General features: G+C 45.8%; 1 protein-coding gene across 3 annotated transcripts in view; it reads right to left on the bottom strand.

Annotated features, from left to right (window-relative positions):
- Window positions 1-22,483, bottom strand: part of ARHGEF17 (Rho guanine nucleotide exchange factor 17) — a 371,957-nt gene that overhangs the window by 160,486 nt on the left and 188,988 nt on the right. The window lies entirely within an intron of this gene.

The following is a 22,483-nucleotide window of genomic DNA, read 5'->3' on the forward strand; positions in this document are numbered from 1 at the left end:
GGCTACACAAGCAGAGGAAAGCAGCGAGTGTGCGGGGTACTGCGGATTAAAAATAACACAGGTGCAATTAGCCGCCCACCTGCTCCACAGAAAGCAGAAACCTGTACAGCTCAGATCAACGAGAACAAAGAAATTACAAACACTTATCTTGCTACGGAGAAAATGTCAGCACACTGACAGCTTATAGAGGACCTGTCAGGAGAGAATCGAGCAGGGGGACCGAGGCTGGGAACTGGAGGATAAAGGATTCAATCTGCAAAAACTCAATAGTTCCCAAACATCCCCCCCCTTTCCCATAACCACCACTGCAGGCTGGATTCAAAAGAGTTCACATGGAAACACAACAATCCTATAGGTTTTCTAAGGCCTCTTTTCCACCAGCAGTTGAGCTGTGTGCTCAGCAAGCAGTTACCAGGCAACAGTGAGCAGTTACCAGGCAGCAGTGAGCAGTTACCAGGCAGCAGTGAGCAGTTCCCAGGCAGCAGTGAGCAGTTACCAGGCAGCAGTGAACAGTTACCAGGCAGCAGTGAGCAGTTACCAGGCAGCAGCGAGCAGTTTTGAGGGTTTGAGAGGCATTTCACTGCTTATCAACTGTCCGTGGAATAAAGGCCTAAGGCTGGGTGCACACATGGCTGTGCGTGAAAGGTCGAGTTTTCGGTCATGTGCGGTTTTAGTGCGTTTTTTCCCCTGAGTTTTCTAGCATTTTGCGGGCGTTTTTACGTGTCTGTGGTTCGCATATGCGTTTTCCATGCGTTTTTTAATTGCGTTTTATGCAAATCACTAGGAAGACAACACACACACATATAAAAATGCATACAAAAAGCATCCGCATATACTCAAATACAAGTCGACCTCGCATATAAGTCGACGCCAATATTCAACCCTCTTAAGCTGGAATTTTTCTATTGACTCAAGTATAAGCCTACCCAGCAAAGTTAATGGCTGCACTTGGGGCTCAGGAAGGGTTAATGAATGTACTGCATACAGTATTGCAGCCATTAACCCCTCCTGTCCCTTTAAGTGCAGCCAATACCTCCTCCAGGGCCCCAAGTGCTTCAAATATTCACTCCCTTTTATGCCCAGTACCCCCCCCCCCCCCCTTCCCTTGTTAATCGTTGTGGCCATGGCTTTCAGATCTGTGGTTTTTTTTTAGCATTTCCTTTCCTCAAAGTGTCACTTACCACTGGGTGAATTGCTGCAAATGGGAATGTCACTATTCGTACACACATAACTCAGTGTGCTCACTGTTGCCCATGACTTGTGTATAAGTCGACCCCTATACCTTTATGAAGTGAATCAGACTTACATTTCTAGACTTATACTCGAGTACATACAGTACATTGCGTTACCACTGACTTTCATTATGTGCGCTTTTGAAAATTATGCAGCAAAACCGGCGTTTTTAAAAACGCATGGTTTAAAACGCAAAAAAAAACAAAAACGCATGCATTTTTTATATTATTTTTTTCATGTGGCCCACTGATTCCCATTAGCGGCAAAAACATGGCGTTTTCTGCAACGCTAGCGTTTCTGCTAAGTGTGTTCTTAGTCTACCAGAGACTGGGATTATGGGCGTGTCCAAGTTAGTCATCAGTCAGTGAATTAACCCAGGTATGGAAAATTAGTAACAGGGGTTCCTACTCTGTGCAGATAATCACTTATGCAGCAAGATGGCAGTTCCTAGGCAGCCCATACTCCACATTGGCGGATAGAGATTCCACGCTCCCACTGGCAGATATGGAAAGAGGAATCGGGGATCACTGCTGACGAGCAATCATTTCCCCAATCCTTTTGGCATAATCTCCAATCATTGTTTGCGGCGGTGGAACGAATGATTCCATTTACACCATTACTGGAAATGCCGCGCAAGTCAATGAGGATCGGATATGACTTAATCGGACATGCTGGTATTTCAAAAACAAACGATCATTGCAATATCTACCATTTCTGACAAGAACTGAAACATATCAGTTGCTGTCAGTTATATATCAGTTGCTGTCAGTTAAAACTGAAAGGACAACTGATGTGCAAGGTAACGTCCATGTTCCCCTATAGCTCAAGTGGGCGATATTATAGTTTAACAGTGTGCTGACCAGGAAGCTGTTATGGGGTAATGGCCATTTTCAAAATGGAGGACGGAGAATTCCATTGATCATAGTGGACAAACAGGACGCAGGAGAGGAGAAAGAGATTGATGAGTGGACTACCCGGGAGGTAAGTATGACGTATGTATGTTTATTTTGACTATTAATTTTCAGCTAAGATTTGCTTTAAAGCTTAATTATCGGAAAAACTAATTTCTTAACAATTTTACAGCAAGGTATTCCTCAAATACGTTTACAATTTTTTCCCGATTTTTGCAGATTAAGATCATTCTAGACATCCATAAATGCATAAAATCTTGTTAACAATCCCTAAAGAGAACCTGAACTGAAAATAAAAAGTCAAAATAACCATACACAGGTCATACTTACCTCCTATGTAGTCTGCTCCTCAGTCTCTTTCTCCTCTCCTGCGTCCTGTTTATCCACTGTGATCAATGGATTTCTCTGTCCTCCAAATTGAAAATGGCCATTACCTCATAACAGCTTCCTGGTCAGCACACTGTTAAACTGTAATATCCGCAACTTGAGCCAAAGGGAAACATGGACATTACCTTGCACATTCAGTTGTAACTGACATCTGCTGAAATATAACTGACAGCAACAGGTATATTTCAGTTCTGACAAAATATTGTCAGAACTGGAAGGGATCACTGTAAGAAGTATATGATGAGCTTCTGAGAGGAACTGACTGTGAGGTAAGTATGTAATATTCATTTGCAGCTACGCCAGGTGTTTATTTTAAATCATTTTACTCAGTTCAGGTTCCCTTTAAGCAATAGTGACATATAAGGGCAATTTGCTCTAAGGGACGAAGGTTATAGACATGTATTTTCCAGCCCACATAATTAGGTAATACCTCTCAGTAGTACAGTGTGAGGGTGACTATGGCCGGATACCAGCAGCTGTCCTCAGTGAACATCATCCCTTCCAGAAAGCCTGAGCTGTCAGCCTGACAGTAACACAGCTGCCTCCTAATCTGAGGATCCCGGCATGACATGTGCCTCTGCCAGGCAGCTCAGCAACAAGAGGATGAACAACACCTCCAGTACCACAATGTGTGACAAGCCTGACTCAACACAGACACCTAGTGCACAAACCCAGTACTGCAACCACTGGCACAACCACATAATGACAATTTCAGACTGTGAGGCCTGGTGCACACCGAGTGCTTTTTTGCAGCGATACGCAAACTGCTTCCGCCTGTGAAAGCGCTTGGCTAATGTATTTCAATGAGATGGTGCACACCAGCGGTTTGTGCCTCCTGCAGCACGTTTGTGGTTTGCAGAAGCGTTTCTGCCTCAATGTAAAGTATAGGAAAAACGCAAACCGCTCTGAAAAACGCTAGTTCAGAGCGGTTTTGCAGGCGTTTCTGTTACAGTAGCTGTTCAGTAACAGCTTTTACTGTAACAATATATGAAATCTGCTACACAAAAACGATCCCAAAAACACTAGGCATGTTTACAAAACGTCTCTAAACTAACATGCCCAGAATCGTTCTGAAATCTGCTCCAAAAACCTCTAGCGTATTGCGGATCTGCTAGCGGCTTTGGTGTGCACTGGGCCTGAGTATCAACGTCTATCTGGGTTATGCTCTATCTTGTGAAAAAAAGTAAATCGATCTGAACCTCCCTCCGTTTTCTAGATCAGACTGTGAAAAAAGTAGGCAGTAAAAATCTGAGAGGACTGACAGGTTTTAGGCCAGTACATCTCTTTATGGGGGAATCTCAGGGTTTTCTGTGTTTTCAAAAGCATTTCCTGAACAGCAGTTTAACTGTCAAAATAGTAAGATACCAGCCAGCCCCCCTTATCACTTGCATGCCATTTTGGCAGTTAGACTTTGCAACTGCTGTTCAGGAAATGCTGTTGAAAACAAAGAAAATCCTGAGAATCCCCCATGAGGAGATGGACTGGCCTAAAACCTGTCGGCTGTCAGATTTTAACTGCCTACCTTTTTCTCGATAGTGGCCTTTTAAGGTTACCATTAACAATACAATCTCCAGAGTGATTTGGTAACATTAATGGTGCTGATCGACCAAGAACAATCGTTCCAATGATTTGAATTTCGGATAATTTCTATTAGTATGACAGATTGCATCTCATCTCATTGTTTTATGGAATATCAGTTCATTACATTTGCTACTCACATGAAGAAAGGGACGAGAGCAGGGCCGGATTTACCGTAAGACACTGTAGGCATGTGCTTAGAGGCTCCTGATGATGTAAAGACAAAGACAAACACTTATATCACGCTTTTCTCCTGGAGGACTCAAAGCGCCAGAGCTGCAGCCACTAGGGCACGCTCTACAGGCAGTAGCAGTGTTAGGGAGTCTTGCCTAAGGTCTCCTGCTGAATAGGTGCTGGCTTACTGAACAGGCAGAGCCGAGATTCTAGCCCTGGTCTCCCGTGTCAGAGGCAGAGCCCTTACCCATTACACCATAAAGCCACTCCTCTGCCCAAGTGCTTTCCCTCCCTGCTTCCCTATGCAGAGTCCTGATGAGAGTGTAAATGAGAGGTTACTCCCCCAGGTCTCGGCATTCCTCTGACCAGATCTCTCTTCAGTCAGGGACACCTCTAGCTACTTAATACTGAGGTTCCTCTAGCTACCTAATACTTGGGGGCACCTTTAGTTACTTAATAGTGAGGTTACCTCGGGGTACTAATCACTAAGGGGCACCTGTAGTTACCTACGACAGGCAAGGGATAAAGAGAGAGGTGACAGCTGGACCAGCCAGCACAATTGCGGTGGGGTTCGGTGGGGGGTTTGTAGGTTTATGGAGGGTGGAGTCTGGGGTGCCAGGACATCTGTGCCTATAGGCTCCTGTGATGTAAATCCGGGCCTGGGGACACCACTAGCTACTTAATATTGAGGGCACGTCTGGCTACCTAATGCTAAGGGGCACATGTAGATACCTATGACCGGAAAGGGAAGTAAGGGAGAGGTGACAGCTGGGACAGTCAGCACACTTGTGGCATAGTTCAGTGGGGGATTGTAGGTTCATAACGAGCAAAGTCTAAGGTGCCAGGAAATTTTGCCTATAGGCTCCTGTGACGTAAATCTGGGCCTGGACGAGAGGGTAAGGGCCTGTTTCCACTACACACAGAATGGATGCAGAAAAACTGACTCCAATGAATGCCTATGGGGAAATCTGCATCAGAAAAATTGTGTTTAGTGGAAACAGGCCCGTAGGCATTCACTGGAGTCAGTTTTTCTGCATCCATTCTGCATCCAATCTGCATGTATTGGAAACAGGCCCTGATAGTACACCTAAATGAGTCTCCGATTATCATGACAATGAGGAGTGATCCGCATAGTGAAGGTGGCCATACACTATTCCATATTGCGGCCTGCTCGAACTTCCTCTTCCATCATTTTCTAGAATCAGAAGAGAATCATTGCCACACATGGCCCCTCGATTCTGGCCAAAATCAGTGGAAAGGATTAAACATGCTGGAAAGTTAGGTTACAAGGCCTCAATCTCGTGCAAGGCGGAACCGGCGTTTAATATCATTGTACTTTATTTTGAACCTGATGGATGTGTCTTTTTTCAACCCAAATAATTATGAAACTATGATATCGTGACAGTCGACGGGCCCCCGGCCAGCGTACCCAAGTGTACAGTGCCCCTCCCCATGCACTAAAGTCTCATCTGTCTGCCGGCGCAAGTCCACGCCTAATCTGGTCTTCAGCGTCACTGCAAGCGCCGGTACCACGTGCCACTGACGCATGTGTGACGTCGCGTGTGCTGAGCCACGAAGTACAAGCAATCAGTGAACACCTGAGGAGGCCAAGACCCACGTCAATGAACGGGTAAGACTTTAAAACACATGGCACCGGCAAGGGAGCTGTTTCAGGAGGGGCGGCACTGTACACTTGTGGGGGGTGCGGCAGAATGATTTTTTTTATAGATTTCATGCAAAAATCTATTACAAATTGATGTACAGTGTGTGGGCAGGCAATAGATCCTTCTCCAAACAGATTCGATCAGAGATGGATCTATCTAATGGTGGACCTGGCCAAACATTGAGTGGTGTATGGGCACCTTAAAGTGTACCAGAGATGGTACTAATGTGTGTATTTATACTTACCTGGGGCTTGGTGTGTGGGCTTCCTCGCTGTCCTCTCTGGCTGCTCGGTAATCTGGCCGGCCTCGCTCTCCTGCACAGACGTGACTCTGCCACGCGCTCACCCCGTGGCATGCTGTGCAAGTGCAGAATGCTCCCGGGGGCGCCCGTGGTCAGGCCAAGCATGCACAGAAGCTCACAACTGGCCAGATTAACGAGGGCTATACCGAGTGAACCGAGCGGCTGGAGAGGACGGCGAAGGAATCCACTGGCTGGAGGACGCCCCAGGTAAGTATAAATACACATATTAGTGCCATCTCTGGTACACTTTAATGGTCAGACAGAGACGGTGAAACAAATACATCTCTACAATAGTCCATCTCCATACTCAATATTGCTATACGCTAAAAGAAACCCACAAAAAATTAAATATTGGCTGGAATTCCACAGTAATCCCAGAGCAGTCCTACCCCTGGGTGGGAAGCCGTCTCAATCTGCACTGCCAGGTCATCAGCAGCAGCAGCCAATACAAACGCTTTCCCCGCATCAGAGGTTCTGGTGACTAACCCTCAGAGAAGGCTCGGGACCCCACAAGCTGCCCCCGCCGGACGGCTCAGACGCAGACAAAAAGCGAGACTGACAGCAGAGCCTGCTGAGAACTAGTCCAGAGGCAGAATCCCCACAGGTAAATCCTCAGGAGAAGCTGACCACAGGCACGTAGCCTGTTTACCGCTCAGACTGCAAAACCTCGCACTGACAATACACTACATCCCCTGCTCTGTGCAACAGACTTCACTCCAGTGTAATAATTATACCTCGTCACTCACTGTGCCCATACTTAAAGGGGCACTATGGCGAAAAATTGTAAAATTGAAAATATGTGCAAACATAAACAAATAAGAAGTACATTTTTTTCCAGAGTAAAATGAGCCATAAATTACTTTTCTACTATGTTGCTGTCACTTACAGTAGGTAGTAGAGATCTGACAGAAGCGACAGGTTTTGGACTAGTCCATCTCTTCATGGGGGATTCTCAGATTTATTTATTTTCAAAATCACTTAGCAAATGGCAGTTGCTCTGTTCAACTGCCAAAAAACTGTGTAGTGAGCAGGGACGCTGACCAGCATTATTGTTTAAATGCTTTTTAGAGAATATCTTTATAAAGAATAAAAGCCTTGCTGAGAATCCCCTATGAAGAAATGAACTAGTCCAAAACCTGTCACTCCTGTCAGATTTCTCCTACCTACTGTAAGTGACAGCAACATAGGAGAAAAGTCATTTATGGGTCATTTTACTCTGGAAAAAATATACTTCTTATTTGTCTATGTTTGCACATATTTTAAAATTTTTCGCCATAGTGCCCCTATAAAGTTAACAAGCACAATTTTTTTGTACCTAGGGCATCTTGATAGCACATTTAATATGCATGTAATAAATGTGGCTCATTAGTAAAAAAAAACAACATAAAATGTACCTTTGCATTTTACATTTAAAAGTTTAGCAGAGGGTTTTATTAGCCTGCTCATGAGGCCTGCCCAACTGCAGAAGTTTCAGGCAGATAAGGACTGATGTAATTAATTTATTGCACACGATAGCGGAAAGCAAACAAAAAGCTTTCTCCAGCAGGAGGGGTGGGTAGATTGGACACTGTGCTTCAAAGAGTTTACAGAAGTCACAGATGCCATCTTCACAACTTCCCTTGGATCAATAATGGGCAGCTAGAACTGGAGGGGGGGGGGGGGGGAACATGGCAGCTCCTATAGCTATTTGAAACCAGGAATAAAAAGTGGTGCTTGGCTTCTCTTAAAGAGGCACTGCAGTGACATTTAGTAGAATGCGGTAAATTATTTAGGAAACCCACTTTGAGGATTTATTCACATTATAAATCGCTGAGCGCCTTTGTGAGCTCTTTCTAAGGGCCCTTTTCCACTAGCAAGCGTGATCGCCTGCGCAGATCACCTGCTCTTGCGTCCGCACAAGCTGTTATTTCCACTATCTGCTTTTCAGCCGTAGGGAACGTAGGACGATCGCAATTCCGCAAAAACCAAATTGCGGTAGTGGAAAATGAGCGCTGCAATTTACATGATATCGCGGCTCTCTAGCGATTAGCAAAATGTCTGCGATCTGCTTTTTGAATCGGATCGCAGCCGGTGGAAAAGGGCCCTAAAACGATTTTCCCGCCATTTTTTGAGCAATTTGCGATTTTCATAAGCGCTTTTGTTTGGCGACTTGAGCTTTTATTTCTGCAGACAATCAGGAAGTGAGCTCTTTGACCTGGAACTGAATATCAGTAATGTACTTTCAAATGAAAAGCGCTCACAACATCGCTTATCCAAGCAAATTTTAAAGCGCTTAGCGATTTTCCTATATTTTCCATTGAAGCGCAAACGCTCAGAAAATGGTGCAGGAGCCGTGTTTGCGATTGGAAAGAAAGCTCAATGCTCATGTAAGCATTAACTAACCCGGGGGGGGGGGGGGGGGGGGGGTTGGGATGATTCCTTTGGGCTACATTCGGTCCAATGTATTGGGGATTATAAATGTACAATAATGTATTTACAAGAGGGCCTCCACATCCCTCATAACAACTGAAAGAAGGCTTTCTTATGTGGGCTCCGTAAGCTTGGGCCAGTGAGTTGTATCCAGGGCCGGATCTCTCATGAAGCAAGGTGAAACACTTGCATCAGGCACAGAGATTGCAGGCGCAGCATTAGAGTAGGAGGAGAAGTGAGAGGAGAGCGAGGTGAAGAGGTCATCATTGGGGAAAAGCAGCTTGTTGTGCTGTGTGAGGAGTCTGACAGTGAGTGAGGAGGGGGAGGCAGGAGAGCAGCATTGGGGAAAAGCAGCTTGTTGTGCTGTGTGAGGAGCCTGACAGTGAGTGAGGAGGGAAGGCAGGAGAGCATCATTGGGGAAAAGCAGCTTGTTGTGCTGTGTGAGGAGTCTGACAGTGAGTGAGGAGGGAGGAGGCAGGAGAGCATCAGTATTTCGTATGACTTGCACAGCAGAAGGGAGGAGGTGGCACTGCTGAGTGAATATTCCAATCGGGGGGGTTGGGGGGGGGGGGGGGGGGTGGAACGGGTTACATCCTTACAAGTTTGCCTCAGGCAACATAAAGGTCTAGAACCGGCCTTGGTAGTATCCTCTATAATATATCCAGCTTATTTTTGGTAACAGCAAAACTATTGACTATAGTCTACACACTTCCTATTCACACGATTGGGGAAAGTTAAAGGTGCTTCTTCTGGGGCACCAAAATGTCCAGAAACGGCCCTGCGGGTGGGTGTGGCCATCATGGAACAGGTATGCAGAAAACTGCGTTCAGCATGCTGGTGGGATGTGGTCAGGAAACTGTTAACGCTAACGGGCCAAAAGTATCAGAGGAGGCAGAGGAGAGTATATCAGTGCGGCCTCCCAGGGGGCTTCCTCACAAACCGCCGAGGACACCATGTCCCGGACCTGCCACAACACCCGCTAAAAATAGGCTTAATAACAAAACAAAAACAAAAGCGTGAAAATTCATAAAAAATTGGGATGGCTTTTCCCTGAGCCGTGGGAGACAAATATTTCACCGCCTGGTCCCAAGATTCATTCTGTAGGGAAATACCATCCCCATCACAGTTCTAGAATAAAGCCCCACTCCAGATACATGTATTTTCCAAATCTGTGTAAGCACTCGGGTGCAGAGCTTGCTATCGAACTCCAGAACCAGCTACTTCCTGTACCAAAGACTGTCACTGCTATAGGCTGCATTCGTCTAAGAGAGATTCAGTCTATGCCCAGCCTCTTCACAGCAGGACAATGCAATCCAAGCAGCAGTAGCCCCACCCATGAAGCCTGAACTCATCACAAGATTAGTATTTCAAGACAGGGTATTTTCTGTAGAACCCTCAACTCACATAAAATAGAGTGCAACCAAGCCAAAGCTCAGGCACCAAATCACATACTCACCTAAGAGGGAAGCCTCTGGATTCCAATGAGACGTCCCTCTGCTCCCGCACTGCTGCTCAAGGACCCTCCAAGAATTACCGACAAGGGCGTGTAGGTAAACTGATCAGAGCCAGGCTCCCATTCAAGCATGAGTGCGGCCGTACTGCACCTACGGCCGCGTCTGCGCAGTGAGCTGGAGCCAATAATGCACGAGTGACACCATGCTACAGCAAGAGGAGCATGGGCCTGATCAGCTGGAGCGCCCCCGGGCAGAGGACAGTAAGGGAAGCCTCATTAGGATCTAGAGGTTTCCCTCTCCTTAGGTACAGAGCTTCGGATTGGATTCTCTTCCGGCTCTGGACCGCAATATGTAGAATTCACTCCGCATCTCTGCCGAGGCTTATCGCGGTTCTGAGCCATTCGCTGCTCCTGGAGGAAGTAAACTCTGCTGTCATGTGACAGCCAAACTTCCTCCTATTGGTCAGGAACCGTTTTCATTGGCTCCTGATCTATGTGAGCCAATCACACTGATCGGTGAAGTTAAAAAATGTAAAAAAAAAAGCCTTTGGTCCTCAAAGAGACCAGAGGCCCCCAAATGAGTTAAATAAATACCTTGCAGGATGAAAAAAAATGCTGACCTGGGAGATACGGAAGGTTCACCTTAAATCCCGACCCGTCAGTGCTTGCCACGCAGGCGGAGCGTCGCACAGCGTCCATCGGGGGTCAATGCTTCAAGTGACATCTTTTCTAGAGTGGATGATTCACCTAATAGCCTGACATAATATTACGCAGCGCGCTGACTGTTTTCCAAGGATCCTCTCCCTGTTTCTCTAAGGAAAGATACAAAGAAAACATTCTCCCTCAGCCAAGTTCAACTCAACTCAGAGAAAATATTTATGTAGGTTTTTTCTTCCCATCGTCGGCTGTACTGAGCAAATGGCTTCTGTTCAAGCCCATGCAGAGAGTTTTACAAATATAGGTTGTGTTAAGTAAATGAAACTAAGTTCATAGGATCCAAAACAACAAGTAATTAAGAGACCAGTGACATCACTGAGAATGCAGCCTATCCATTCACTAGAGACCAGTGACATCACTGAGAATGCAGCCTATCCATTCACTAGAGACCAGTGACATCACTGAGAATGCAGCCTATCCATTCACTAGAGACCAGTGACATCACTGAGAACGCAGCCTATCCATTCACTAGAGACCAGTGACACCACTGAGAATGCAGCCTATCCATTCACTAGAGACCAGTGACATCACTGAGAATGCAGCCTATCCATTCACTAGAGGCCAGTGACACCACTGAGAATGCAACCTATCCATTCATTAGAGACCAGTGACACCACTGAGAATGCAGCCTATCCATTCACTAGAGACCAGTGACATCACTGAGAATGCAGCCTATCCATTCACTAGAGACCAGTGACACCACTGAGAATGCAGCCTATCCATTCACTAGAGACCAGTGACATCACTGAGAATGCAGCCTATCCATTCACTAGAGACCAGTGACACCACTGAGAATGCAGGCTTTCCATTCACTAGAGACCAGTGACATCACTGAGGATGCAGCCTATCCATTCACTAGAGACCAGTGACATCACTGAGAATGCAGGCTTTCCATTCACTAGAGACCAGTGACATCACTGAGGATGCAGCCTATCCATTCACTAGAGACCAGTGACATCACTAAGAATGCAGCCTATCCATTCACTAGAGACCAGTGACATCACTGAGAATGCAACCTATCCATTCACTAGAGACCAGTGACATCACTGAGAATGCAGCCTATACATTCACTAGAGACCAGTGACATCACTGAGAGTGCAGCCTATCCATTCACTAGAGACCAGTGACATCACTGAGAATGCAGCCTATCCATTCACTAGAGACCAGTGACATCACTGAGAATGCAGCCTATCCAATCACTAGAGACCAGTGACATCACTGAGAATATTTCATCACCCCATTCACTACAGACCAGTGATTTAAAATACATGTAAACACATACAAATAAGAAGTACATTTCTACCAGAGTAAAATGAGCCATAAATTACTTTTCTCTCATGTTGCTGTCACTTACAGTAGGTAGTTGAAATTTGACAGAACCGACAGATTTTGAACTAGTCCATCTCTTCATGGGGATTCTCAGCATGGCTTTTATTCTTCATAAAGACACTCCCTGAAAAGAATTTATACAAAGATGCTGGCCAGCCTCTGTACTCACTGCACACTTTTTTGGCAAGTGGAAAGAGAAACTGCTGCTCACTAAGTGCTTATGAAACTAAACAAAACCCTGAGAATCCCTTATGAGGAGATGGGCTAGTCCAAAACCTGTCGCTTCTGTCAGATTTCTGCTACCTACTCTAAGTGACAGCAACATAGGAGAAAATTAATTTATGGCTCATTTTACTCTGGAAGAAACATATTTCTCATTTGTATGTGTTTACATGAATTTTTTTACGGTTTTCGCAAAAGTGGTCCTTTCAGGAGATTTGTATGGCCCTTAAAGTGAACCTGAACTGAGTAAAATGATTTAAAATAAACACACGATGTAGTTGCAAATGAATATTACTTACCTCACCGTCAGTTCCTCTCAGAAGGTCACCATTTTCTTCTTACAACAATCACTTCCAGTTCTGACAAGATTTGTCAGAACTGAAATGTATCGGTCCTGTCAGTTATATATCAGTTGCTGTCCGTTAAAACTGAAAAGACAACTGATGAGCAAGGTAATGTCCATGCTTCTCCATGGCTCAAGTGGGGGATATTACAATTTAATATTGTGCTGACCAGAAAGCTGTTATGGGGTAATGGCCATTTTAAAAATGGAGGACAGAGAATTCCATTGATCACAGTGGACAAACAGGATATGGGAGAGGAGAAAGATAGATGAGCAGACTACACGGGAGGCAAGTATGACCTGTGTATGTTCATTTTGACTTTGAATTGCCATTTTAGGTTTGCTTTAACGCGGACCTGATCTCAGAACTTCCTCTCTGCTCTAAGAGATAAACAACGGCATAATAACCTTTTAAAAAACAAAACATTTCTTTGTGGCAGCTAATACAAATCCTGAAATAAATCTCCAGTGTGTCTACTTCCTGCTTTCATGAAAAGACAAATCTTAACAACATGTGCTTCAAATGAGCTTATCTGCCTTGGCAGTCAGATCACACAGGGGAGGGATCAAATTACAACTTGTGATTAGACACAAATGATGGGGAATTAAACAGGCTAAACTCTATAAATACATACAGGGTGCATTTCTTTATAAACGTGGTCCATACATGAAGCATTGTTACATGATGAGGTCCTTTCTGTGTGATCCAAGTGGTGTAAACACAGAGGAGGAGGAGGGGCTGGCATCCCATATATTGCTCCTACACCAGATCACCACATAGTCGGAAGTGTTACTTCCACTACTCCACATCTGGCTTCTCAGAAGGAAAGTGTATGGAAGGGTGAGGGGGGGGGGGGGGGAGAGATCCGAGAAGCGACTCCATTAATCATCACCATGTGAGGAAGAGCTGAGAAGAATCATTTCTTCATTTTCACTCCCTAACGCTTTAGAGCTCAGAGGAAATTCCTGGCGAGTTTCACCACTTTGGCCTATTTTTAGGAGAAGTGGGGAGATGAGAATGTTTAGGCATTCTTATTTTTAGAAGATATTTTTGCTGGCTCTGAACGAGGAACTCTGGAACATCTCCTCCTGCGAGGGGGATGAAGCAACATTTCATCATCCCACCTCTCATAAACGTAAATTGCCCAAAGATGAGAGGCGTAAGCTCTTCTGCCACCATAATCAAGGTTCCATACTTCAAAACAAGATGGCTGCCAACATCCCTTCTAGGTCTGCAAACAGCCGGCCTGAGGAGATAAGAAGCACCACTAAAAGCGGAATTCAAATTAAAGCGGTATTGTCACCATAAAAATCAAATTTCAACAGCAACTGAGTGTATTAAAGGGAATGTCCAAGCAAAATAAAAAAATGAGTTTCCTTTACCTGGGGCTTCTACCAGCCCCCTGCAGCCATCCTGTGCCCTCGTAGTCACTCACTGCTGCTCCAGTCCCCCGCTGGCAGCTTGCCGACCTCGGAGGTCGGCGGGACGCATTGCGTACATTTTTACGCATTCCAGCTAGTGCAGGAACATTAACACATACATTTTTACGCATTACTGGTTCAATGTGTAAAAATGTACGCATTGATCCATTAACGCGTAAAAATGTATGTGTTAATGTTCCTGCACTAGTGGGAATGCGTAAAAATGTACGCAATGCGTCCCGCCGACCTCCGAGGTCGGCAAGCTGCCAGCGGGGGACTGGAGCAGCAGTGAGTGACTACGAGGGCACAGGATGGCTGCATGGGGCTGGTAGAAGCCCCAGGTAAGTGAAACTCATTTTTTTTATTTTGCTTGGACATTCCCTTTAAGTGATAAAGATGCTAATCCTGCATTCAAACCTTTCAAAACCTTTTCTGCTGTTATGATTTGGAGTTATCACATACTTAAAGTGAACCTAAAGTCAAATTAAAAAAACGAGATTTACTCACCTGGGGCTTCCCTCAGCCCCCTGCAGCCGATCGGTGCCCTCGCAGCTCCGTTCCGATGGTGCAGGACCCGCCGGCGAACACTTCCGGTTTGGCCGTCACCGGCTGACAGGCATGGGAACGTGAGTGATTCTTCGCGTTCCCAGCCTGTATATCGCCCCCTATGCTGCTATTGCGGCCTCCTGGGGGAGCTAAGAACATATAATAAGTGTGTGGGGGAGCAGAGTACCGCATTTTTGAAGCCATATCAGATGCACCTAGATTTAGAGCAAAAAACTGAGAAAAAAATATACTAAACATGGTACATCCATGGTTCTCCCACAATTATCGTGCCCCCCTTGTACCCTTGTGTTCCCTTCTGTCCCCGTGTCTCCACCGCTCCCCCATGTCCTCCTCCACTCCCCTTGAATAAATAAAAGCAGCGGCAGCATGGCTCCAGTGGTGATCTGAGACCTCTCCTCTCTCTCACTGCTCCCCTAGTGCTGGTCACGTGTAATGACGCGATCAGAAGAAGCTGGCACTAGGGGAACAGTGAGGGAGATAGCTCCGATGGATTAGGTAAACAGTGCTGCTGCTTTCATTTATTCAGGGGGAGCGGATTAGGATATGAGGAAGCATAAGAGACGCGGGGGACAATACAGGGAGTCCCCAACATCGTGGCAGGTCGGCGGTTCGTATCAGCAGCTGTTTGTAAGTCGGGGACTCCCTATATTTGGCATATAAGATTGCAGTAACTTTCTCCCCATTTTGGGGGAAGAAAAAGGGTGTCTTATATGCCAAAAAACACAGTACATATAGTAAGTATGTGGGGGAAGCACACACGTTATTGCAGGTATTAGTGTGAATTGATGAGAAGTGGACTTAAATTCGTTAAAAGCAAACTTTTTAACTTACCTGTGCCCTCGCTGGTCCTGCCCTCGCGGTAATGAAAGTAGCTCCCACGGGAGAACGGAAGCTCGGGCAGGACCGGCGAGGGCACAGGACGGCTGCTGGGGGCTTTGGGAAGCCCCAGGTAAGTGAAACTGCTTTTAATTAATTTACAGCTCCACTTTAAATACAGTACACACTAGACATACCAAATCTATATGTTGCACCAGGGCTATGGAGTCGGTCCAAAAATCCACCGACTCCGACTCCTCAGTTTAGGATTCCACCGACTCCGACTCCGACTCCTCGACTCCGACTCCTCTAATTTGCATATTACAATTTTTTTGATTAAAAGTATGTAACATGAAATTCTTCTCTTAACTGCCAACGCTTAGGAATTTTACAAGACAACTGAAGTGAGAAGGATATGGAGACTACTATATTTATTCCCTTTAGACTAAAACTAGTCCTTGGTAAGAGTACTTGTAAAAGGTACAAACCGGAACAAAGAACATCGTTCAGGCCCTAGGCAATGTAAGTGTGGGTACATGTAAGAATGCTGTGCAGGTACTCTGCAGGGGAATAAGGGGAGATTGTAAACAGACAACACCTCTGTGTTCAATGTGCACAGCATTCTCAGTGGATTCCCTGCAGCTCTGTGGGGAGTGCATATGTAGAGTATAGTACTTCTGTGTAACAAAGTAAACCTGAGACAGATGAAATTAAAGTTTTATACATACCTGGGGATTCCTCCAGCCGCCTTCAGGATAATCAGTCCCTCGCTGTCCTCCTCCACCACCTGGATCTTCTGCTATGAGTCCAGGTACTTGAGCCAGTCGGGCGTAGTGCGCATGCACACACTCCGCCGCCAGGAGCATACTACACCTGTGCAGCACTATTGCGCAGGTGCAGAATGTTCCTGGCTGTGGGAGCGGCATGCGGCCGGACAGCGCTGACTGGCTGAATTACCAGGACTCATAGCAGAAGATCCGGGTGGTGGAGGACAGCGAGGGACTGATTAGCCTGAAGGGGGCTGGAGGAAGCCCCAGGTATGTATAAAACTTTACTTTTCATCTGTCTCAGGTACCCTTTAATTTGTAGTCACCAAACCAAATTTTAACAACATATCAAATGATCTGATTTCATCAGCAAAGGGAGTGCATACATTTGCATAAATCAGCATCAATGCAGAATTATTTCCATCTCATTGACCATCTCTATTAGTGACACAGCTACACATCAGGCTTTATTCTTACAGCATAGATGTTATTTAGTATATATAAGAGATTCCTGTGTACACATCATATATACAGTCACAATCAGATATGTACCTTAAAAATACGGTGACTGCTTTATTGAAGCAGCACAAGTAACTAATTTTGATTGGTTTATTTCATTTTTGTGGACTAAGCACAGCTATTACTGTATATATACATTATTTTTAATGACTATTATCTGAGAAATAGAACATTTTATCATATTTTCTATTTTAATTACAGTTACAAATTCATTAGGAGTCGGAGTCGGAGTCGGTGCATTTTTTCCCGACTCCGACTCCAGGCACCCAAAATTGCCCGACTCCACGACTCCGACTCCACGACTCCGACTCCACAGCCCTGTGTTGCACGAAGGATGAACTGTTTACAAGTTGTATTACAGAGGTACAGACTAATCAGCAAGCTCACGGTGAACCAAAACTCACTGAAGTGTGTAAGTGGCTCCAATTTGTAGCCCTTTACACACTCCAATGAGTTCTGGTTCACCATGAGCTTGCTGGTTAGTCTGTACCTCTCTGTGTTTCAAGTCCTACTCCATAGAGCCACATTAATCCATGCCATGCACTGATGAGGATCAACCAATCCGAAACAGTCTGTATGCATGTTGGATTATTGTGGCTCTGTTCAATTAACAAGCTGACACATCATTGCATTCCAGCGGTTCCGGAGGTGTGTTTAGCTTCTAAGGGTAACAATGGTTAGTTTGCACATATTCAGCAGTGATGCACTGGGAGACATCTCAAGCTCACTCCAACCTGAATTATCGCAAATTCTTTCTGTTCTAAGAAAGCAACCTTGTGTTTTCCAAGTTGCATTACAAAACTCTTCTCTAGTGATTCTGAATATATTCCCAGATTTGCATGATTACCCTGTAGACTGCATGGTTGGCTGCTGTGTATTTGCCATCCCACTCCACATACTTGTACATTGGCAGAGTGGTGCGATGGGCAAAGCTCGCCAGTCTGGGGCGCAGAGCAGATCTCCAGCCAATATGGCGGGGCAGTGATCTGGCCATGGCCTCGTGCGCAGAGATGTTGTGGGTGGGGGGATTGAAGTAAAGCTTTGATTTATTACAGTCGAGCGATTCACGTCGTGCCAGCCTCACGAGCTCGACAGGCCTTCGAACGGCCCAGGCAGGGTACCCACGCCAGCTTTCTAAGCAGGAATTCAAAGGCGATGAGGCTGCGGCCAGACCTGGCAGAGCTGCAAACCAAAATGAGAAAATGACGCTGGTGAAAAAACAGTCTGATCCTTGCAGATGTCTGTGTTTACACACAGGATCCTCTGAAGTCAGGAGTGCAAGAGGACCTGTCACTTCAAAGCTTAGTCATGACTACGTCTACTCTGAAGTCAGGACTGCAAGAGGGCCTGTCACTTCAAAGCTTAGTCATGAATATGTCTACTCTGAAGCCAGGAGTGCAAGAGGACCTGTCACTTCAAAGCTTAGTCATGACTACGTCTACTCTGAAGCCAGGAGTGCAAGAGGACCTGTCACTTCAAAGCTTATTCATGACTATGTCTACTCTAAAGTCAGGAATACAAGAGGACCTGTCACGTCAAAGCTTAGTCATGACTACGTCTTCTCTGAAGCAAGGAGTGGAAGAGGACCTGTCACTTCAAAGCTTAGTCATGGCTATTTCTTCTCTGAAGTCAGGAGTGCAAGAGGACCTGTCACTTCAAAGCTCAATCCTCAGTGTGTCTTCTCTGAAGTCAGGAGTGCAAGAGGACCTGTCACTGCAAAGCTCAATCATCAGTGTGTCTTCTCTGAAGTCAGGAGTGCAAGAGGACCTGTCACCTCAAAGCTTAACCATGACTGTGTCTTCTCTGAGATTAGGAGGCACTGGGGGGGGGGAGGATTAGGGCTAGGTATTAGTTGGAGGGATCCTTAAAACACTGACAGGGTGTGGGGGGTGTTTAGGCATTAGGGATAGGCAAAAGGTGGAGGGTTCAGTTAAGGCACTGACTGGGTGGGGGGTGTTATGTGTTACGGCTAGACATTAGGTGGAAGGGTTCATTTAAGGCACTGATAGGATGGGGGTGGGGTTATGCGTTAGGGCTAGGCATCAGGTGGGGGGTTCAGTTAAGGCACTGATGGGGTGGGGTTAGGGCTAGGCATTAGGTGGGGGATCAGTTAAGGCACTGACGGGGTGGGGTTAGGGCTAGGCATTAGGTGGGGGGATCAGTTAAGGCACTGACACAGTAATCGTCACAATTAGTGACAAAGTGGCAATCATGGCTATTCAGCCAGTGATCCTTGAAGCCAAATACCACTTTTAATCTGGGGATCTGAAACAGCAAATAGCCTGTTTGCCTTTTCAGAAATAGGCCCCTAAGTGGTGGAAACATCATGTCATCGCTAACCCGCTATACTGCTGGACACATCATAAATCACCCCGCCGCCGCTACATCCCCCTCTATAAATTGTAGACACTTTGCAGAACGACAAATCACGAGCAAAAAAAAAAAAGCATTTTTCAGTCTACAGAACTAACAGAAGTATTTTTTTACAAGTCGCTTGCCGAAGAACGGGGCCCAGTAGGATTAGATTCCACTCCTAGAGTTGCCATAGCAACCACCACCACCCCAAAATCAACTCTCCCATCAGCGACTCCAGGGCTGCCGGGCCTTACAGTGTGGGATTAGGGAGGGGTGTGTGAAGGAACAGACTCCACAGCCCTTGCCCTAGCCTGGTGACACTGTACTTACAAGTGCATAAACATTACCTCATGTCCCTCCTGACCACCCCCCCTCCCACTTCCCCCAACCCATGCATGCTTGGTATTTTAATGGCTTTTACTCCTGCTTTAATTAAGAGTGTTTTTTGCTGGGCTATTAAATTCCATGTCAGGCAGTTTTGCATTCTTGGCCAGAGCCAGAGATGAAGTGATTTCACGAAGGCATCGGCATGTTTCAGTTTGCTGGGGGTCCGTACCCGAGAGATCTCCGGCCCACCATGGTGCATGTAATTCCTGTCATGCATTCCACAGCGTGTGAGGTGCAGGCGCGTCCCTCTCGCGGCGTCCGGCTCCGGAGATGGATGGATAAAATACACGGCAGTGAGGACTGTGCTGTGAATGAGAGGTACTGCTGAAAAATAGGGGTTCAGTTTTGATGCTGAGGTGTCCTGCTCCGCCAAGCCCCCCCCCCCCTGGATCAGGTAGCATAGTTTTCTTTTACATTTCTGTCCCCACCTCAGACTCTCTTTAACCCAGGGTCATACTTCATCCTAATCAGTAGTGGATTCCCACAAGAAATCTTTACCTTTTCTCAAATAGATCATCGGGGGGGGGGGGGGGTTTATGTGGATGATATTATGGTAAAACCCCTCCCAGAGTGTGATGTCATGACCATGGTCCTGACAGTTTCCTGTCTGTGAACCTCGTTGCATTGTGGAAAATAGCGTTTTTCTAGTTTCTAACTGCCAAGCAAGCAGCATCTCCCTCTGTACAGTATATAAAAAAACAACCTTTTAGCCTATTATTACATTGTTAGTGGGTGTTTTTATAGAAATGGTAGTTGGAGCTGTCTGGTTTTTGTCTGCCAGCGGTAAAGATGATGACTTGCATGGTCACAGTGGAACAAACAAGGTTAACAAATTACACTGCAAGTATCAATTAATTCTTGACCACTCTTCTATTTTTTAACTTCTCACTTTGCAATGACTTGATTTATTCCCCCCCCCCCCCCCCCCCACTGATTTCTTTCAGTAAAGTTCTTCTTTAAAGAGACACTGAAGCGGGGAGGGGGGGGGGGGGGACTATGATATAATGATTTGCATGTCTAGTTCAGCTACAAATAAAACATTATGAGCAGAGACATAAACCTAATTGTTTCCAGTACAGGAAGAGTTAAGAAACTCCAGTTGTTATCTATGCAAAAGAGCGACTGAGCTCCACTACTTTGAAAGTCACAGAGAGCTCTGCCTTCTGAAGTTTATTATCTCAACTGTCAGTCAGGGCTCTTTCACACCAGAGCCCTTTTCGTGCGTTTCAACGCAAAGGCAATTCTTTGCGTTAACCAAGGTAAAATGAAAGTCTTTAGACTTTCATTTTACCTTTCACACCCGACGCTGCATTTCGGTGCGTTGCGGTACGACGCATCTGGGAGCAGCGATCCGCCGGGAGCCGGCGTTTTCCGTCGGGTTCAATTAATAGCTACCGCCGCTCACTGTGTCGCAACGCAGATTCCCGACGACACGCCGCAGGGCATATAACGCGTGCAGGAAACGGCTCCTAATTGTATACAATGAACAGAGGCGCCAAAAGTATAAGATTAGATTAAATGAGCTTAAAAACCAACTTAAATGGCAAAATTGAAGGAGGAAGTGGTGGTCTTACCTCCCTCAAGCAGACACGACAATGACTGCAATTCAGACACATTTATTAGGAACTCCAAAAAGAAATGCAATGCGTTTCGCAGGTTCAACCCCGCTTCATCAGGCAATATAGGGAGGAGTATCAAACAATCTGCACAAGGATTCAAATTAAGCGCCTCTGAGTGGGGTCAGGACAATCTCCCCACCTGCCTTTACAGTGGTTGCCTGCTGGTGACCCTGACTTGTGAGTATCTAGCAATACAAACTTATTGCCACCTTGTCCAGTACGAATTACACTATTGGGGCTCTTGGTGTTCCCTGTTTTTATCTCTTTGCAAGGAAACGGCTCCTGCGCGCGTTGATAGATGTGAAAGAGGCCACAAGGATTTTCTTTTTCTCTGCCAGAGGACAGGACAATAGTTCACAAGACTGCTCTGTAAAAACATTTAGGCTTCTTGCACACAGGGACGTTACAGGCGCACGTTAGTGCTCCTGTAACGCTCCCCCAACGCACAGCAATGTAACACAAGTGAGCTGTTCACACTGCCCACGTTGCGTTACATTGTAATGCAGCAAAGTGCTGCATGCTGTGCGTTGTACGCGGCTAAGCCGCGTTAGACTGTTTGCACATGCTCGGTCATGTTGGGGAGGAGGGGAGAGCGGCCGGGCACATGGCTAATTAATATTCACTGCACTCAGTGACGTGCAGTGTTTACTTCCTGGAGCGGCCGCTCTGTGCGTCGATTGGCCGGGCGGGACCACGTGATGCCGCATGCGTCCAAGAGTACACATCACGGCATCACGGACGCCAGAGTGAGCTGCACAGCGCGGCTCACTCCGACGTCCACACCAGAGAGCACCAGGCCTTGCGTTAGGTGCACGTTATGCGACCTATAACGTCCCCTAAACGCAACGTCCTGGTGTGTAACTAGCCTTAGAATGCTGAGTAGTGTGGAAACTGCAAATATTAGAGAATGATACAGTGTTTAAAAAAACACTATATACCTGAAAATAAAAATATGAGAATATTTTCTTTGCTACTAATGTTCTAGTAATGTATCCGTAGTGCACATACCATTCATTATATCATCAATTTTTTTTTTTTGCTTCAGTGTCTTTTTAAAGGACAACTGTAGTGAGAAAAATTTGGAGGCTACCATATTTATTTCCTTTTAAACAGTACCAGTTGCCTGGCAGCCCTGCTGGTCTATTTGGCTGCTGTATTTTCTGAATCCCACCAGAAACAAGCATGCAGCTAATCTTGTCAGATCTGGCAATGACATACCTCCCAACGCATACCATAAAGATTTCATAAGAAAAATATGATGTTTTATAAATGAAACCACACTGGTCCTTTCTATCCTGGTTCATTTTCCT

The sequence above is a fragment of the Hyperolius riggenbachi genome, chromosome 2 (assembly GCF_040937935.1).
Source record: "Hyperolius riggenbachi isolate aHypRig1 chromosome 2, aHypRig1.pri, whole genome shotgun sequence".
Taxonomy (NCBI): Eukaryota; Metazoa; Chordata; class Amphibia; order Anura; family Hyperoliidae; genus Hyperolius; species Hyperolius riggenbachi.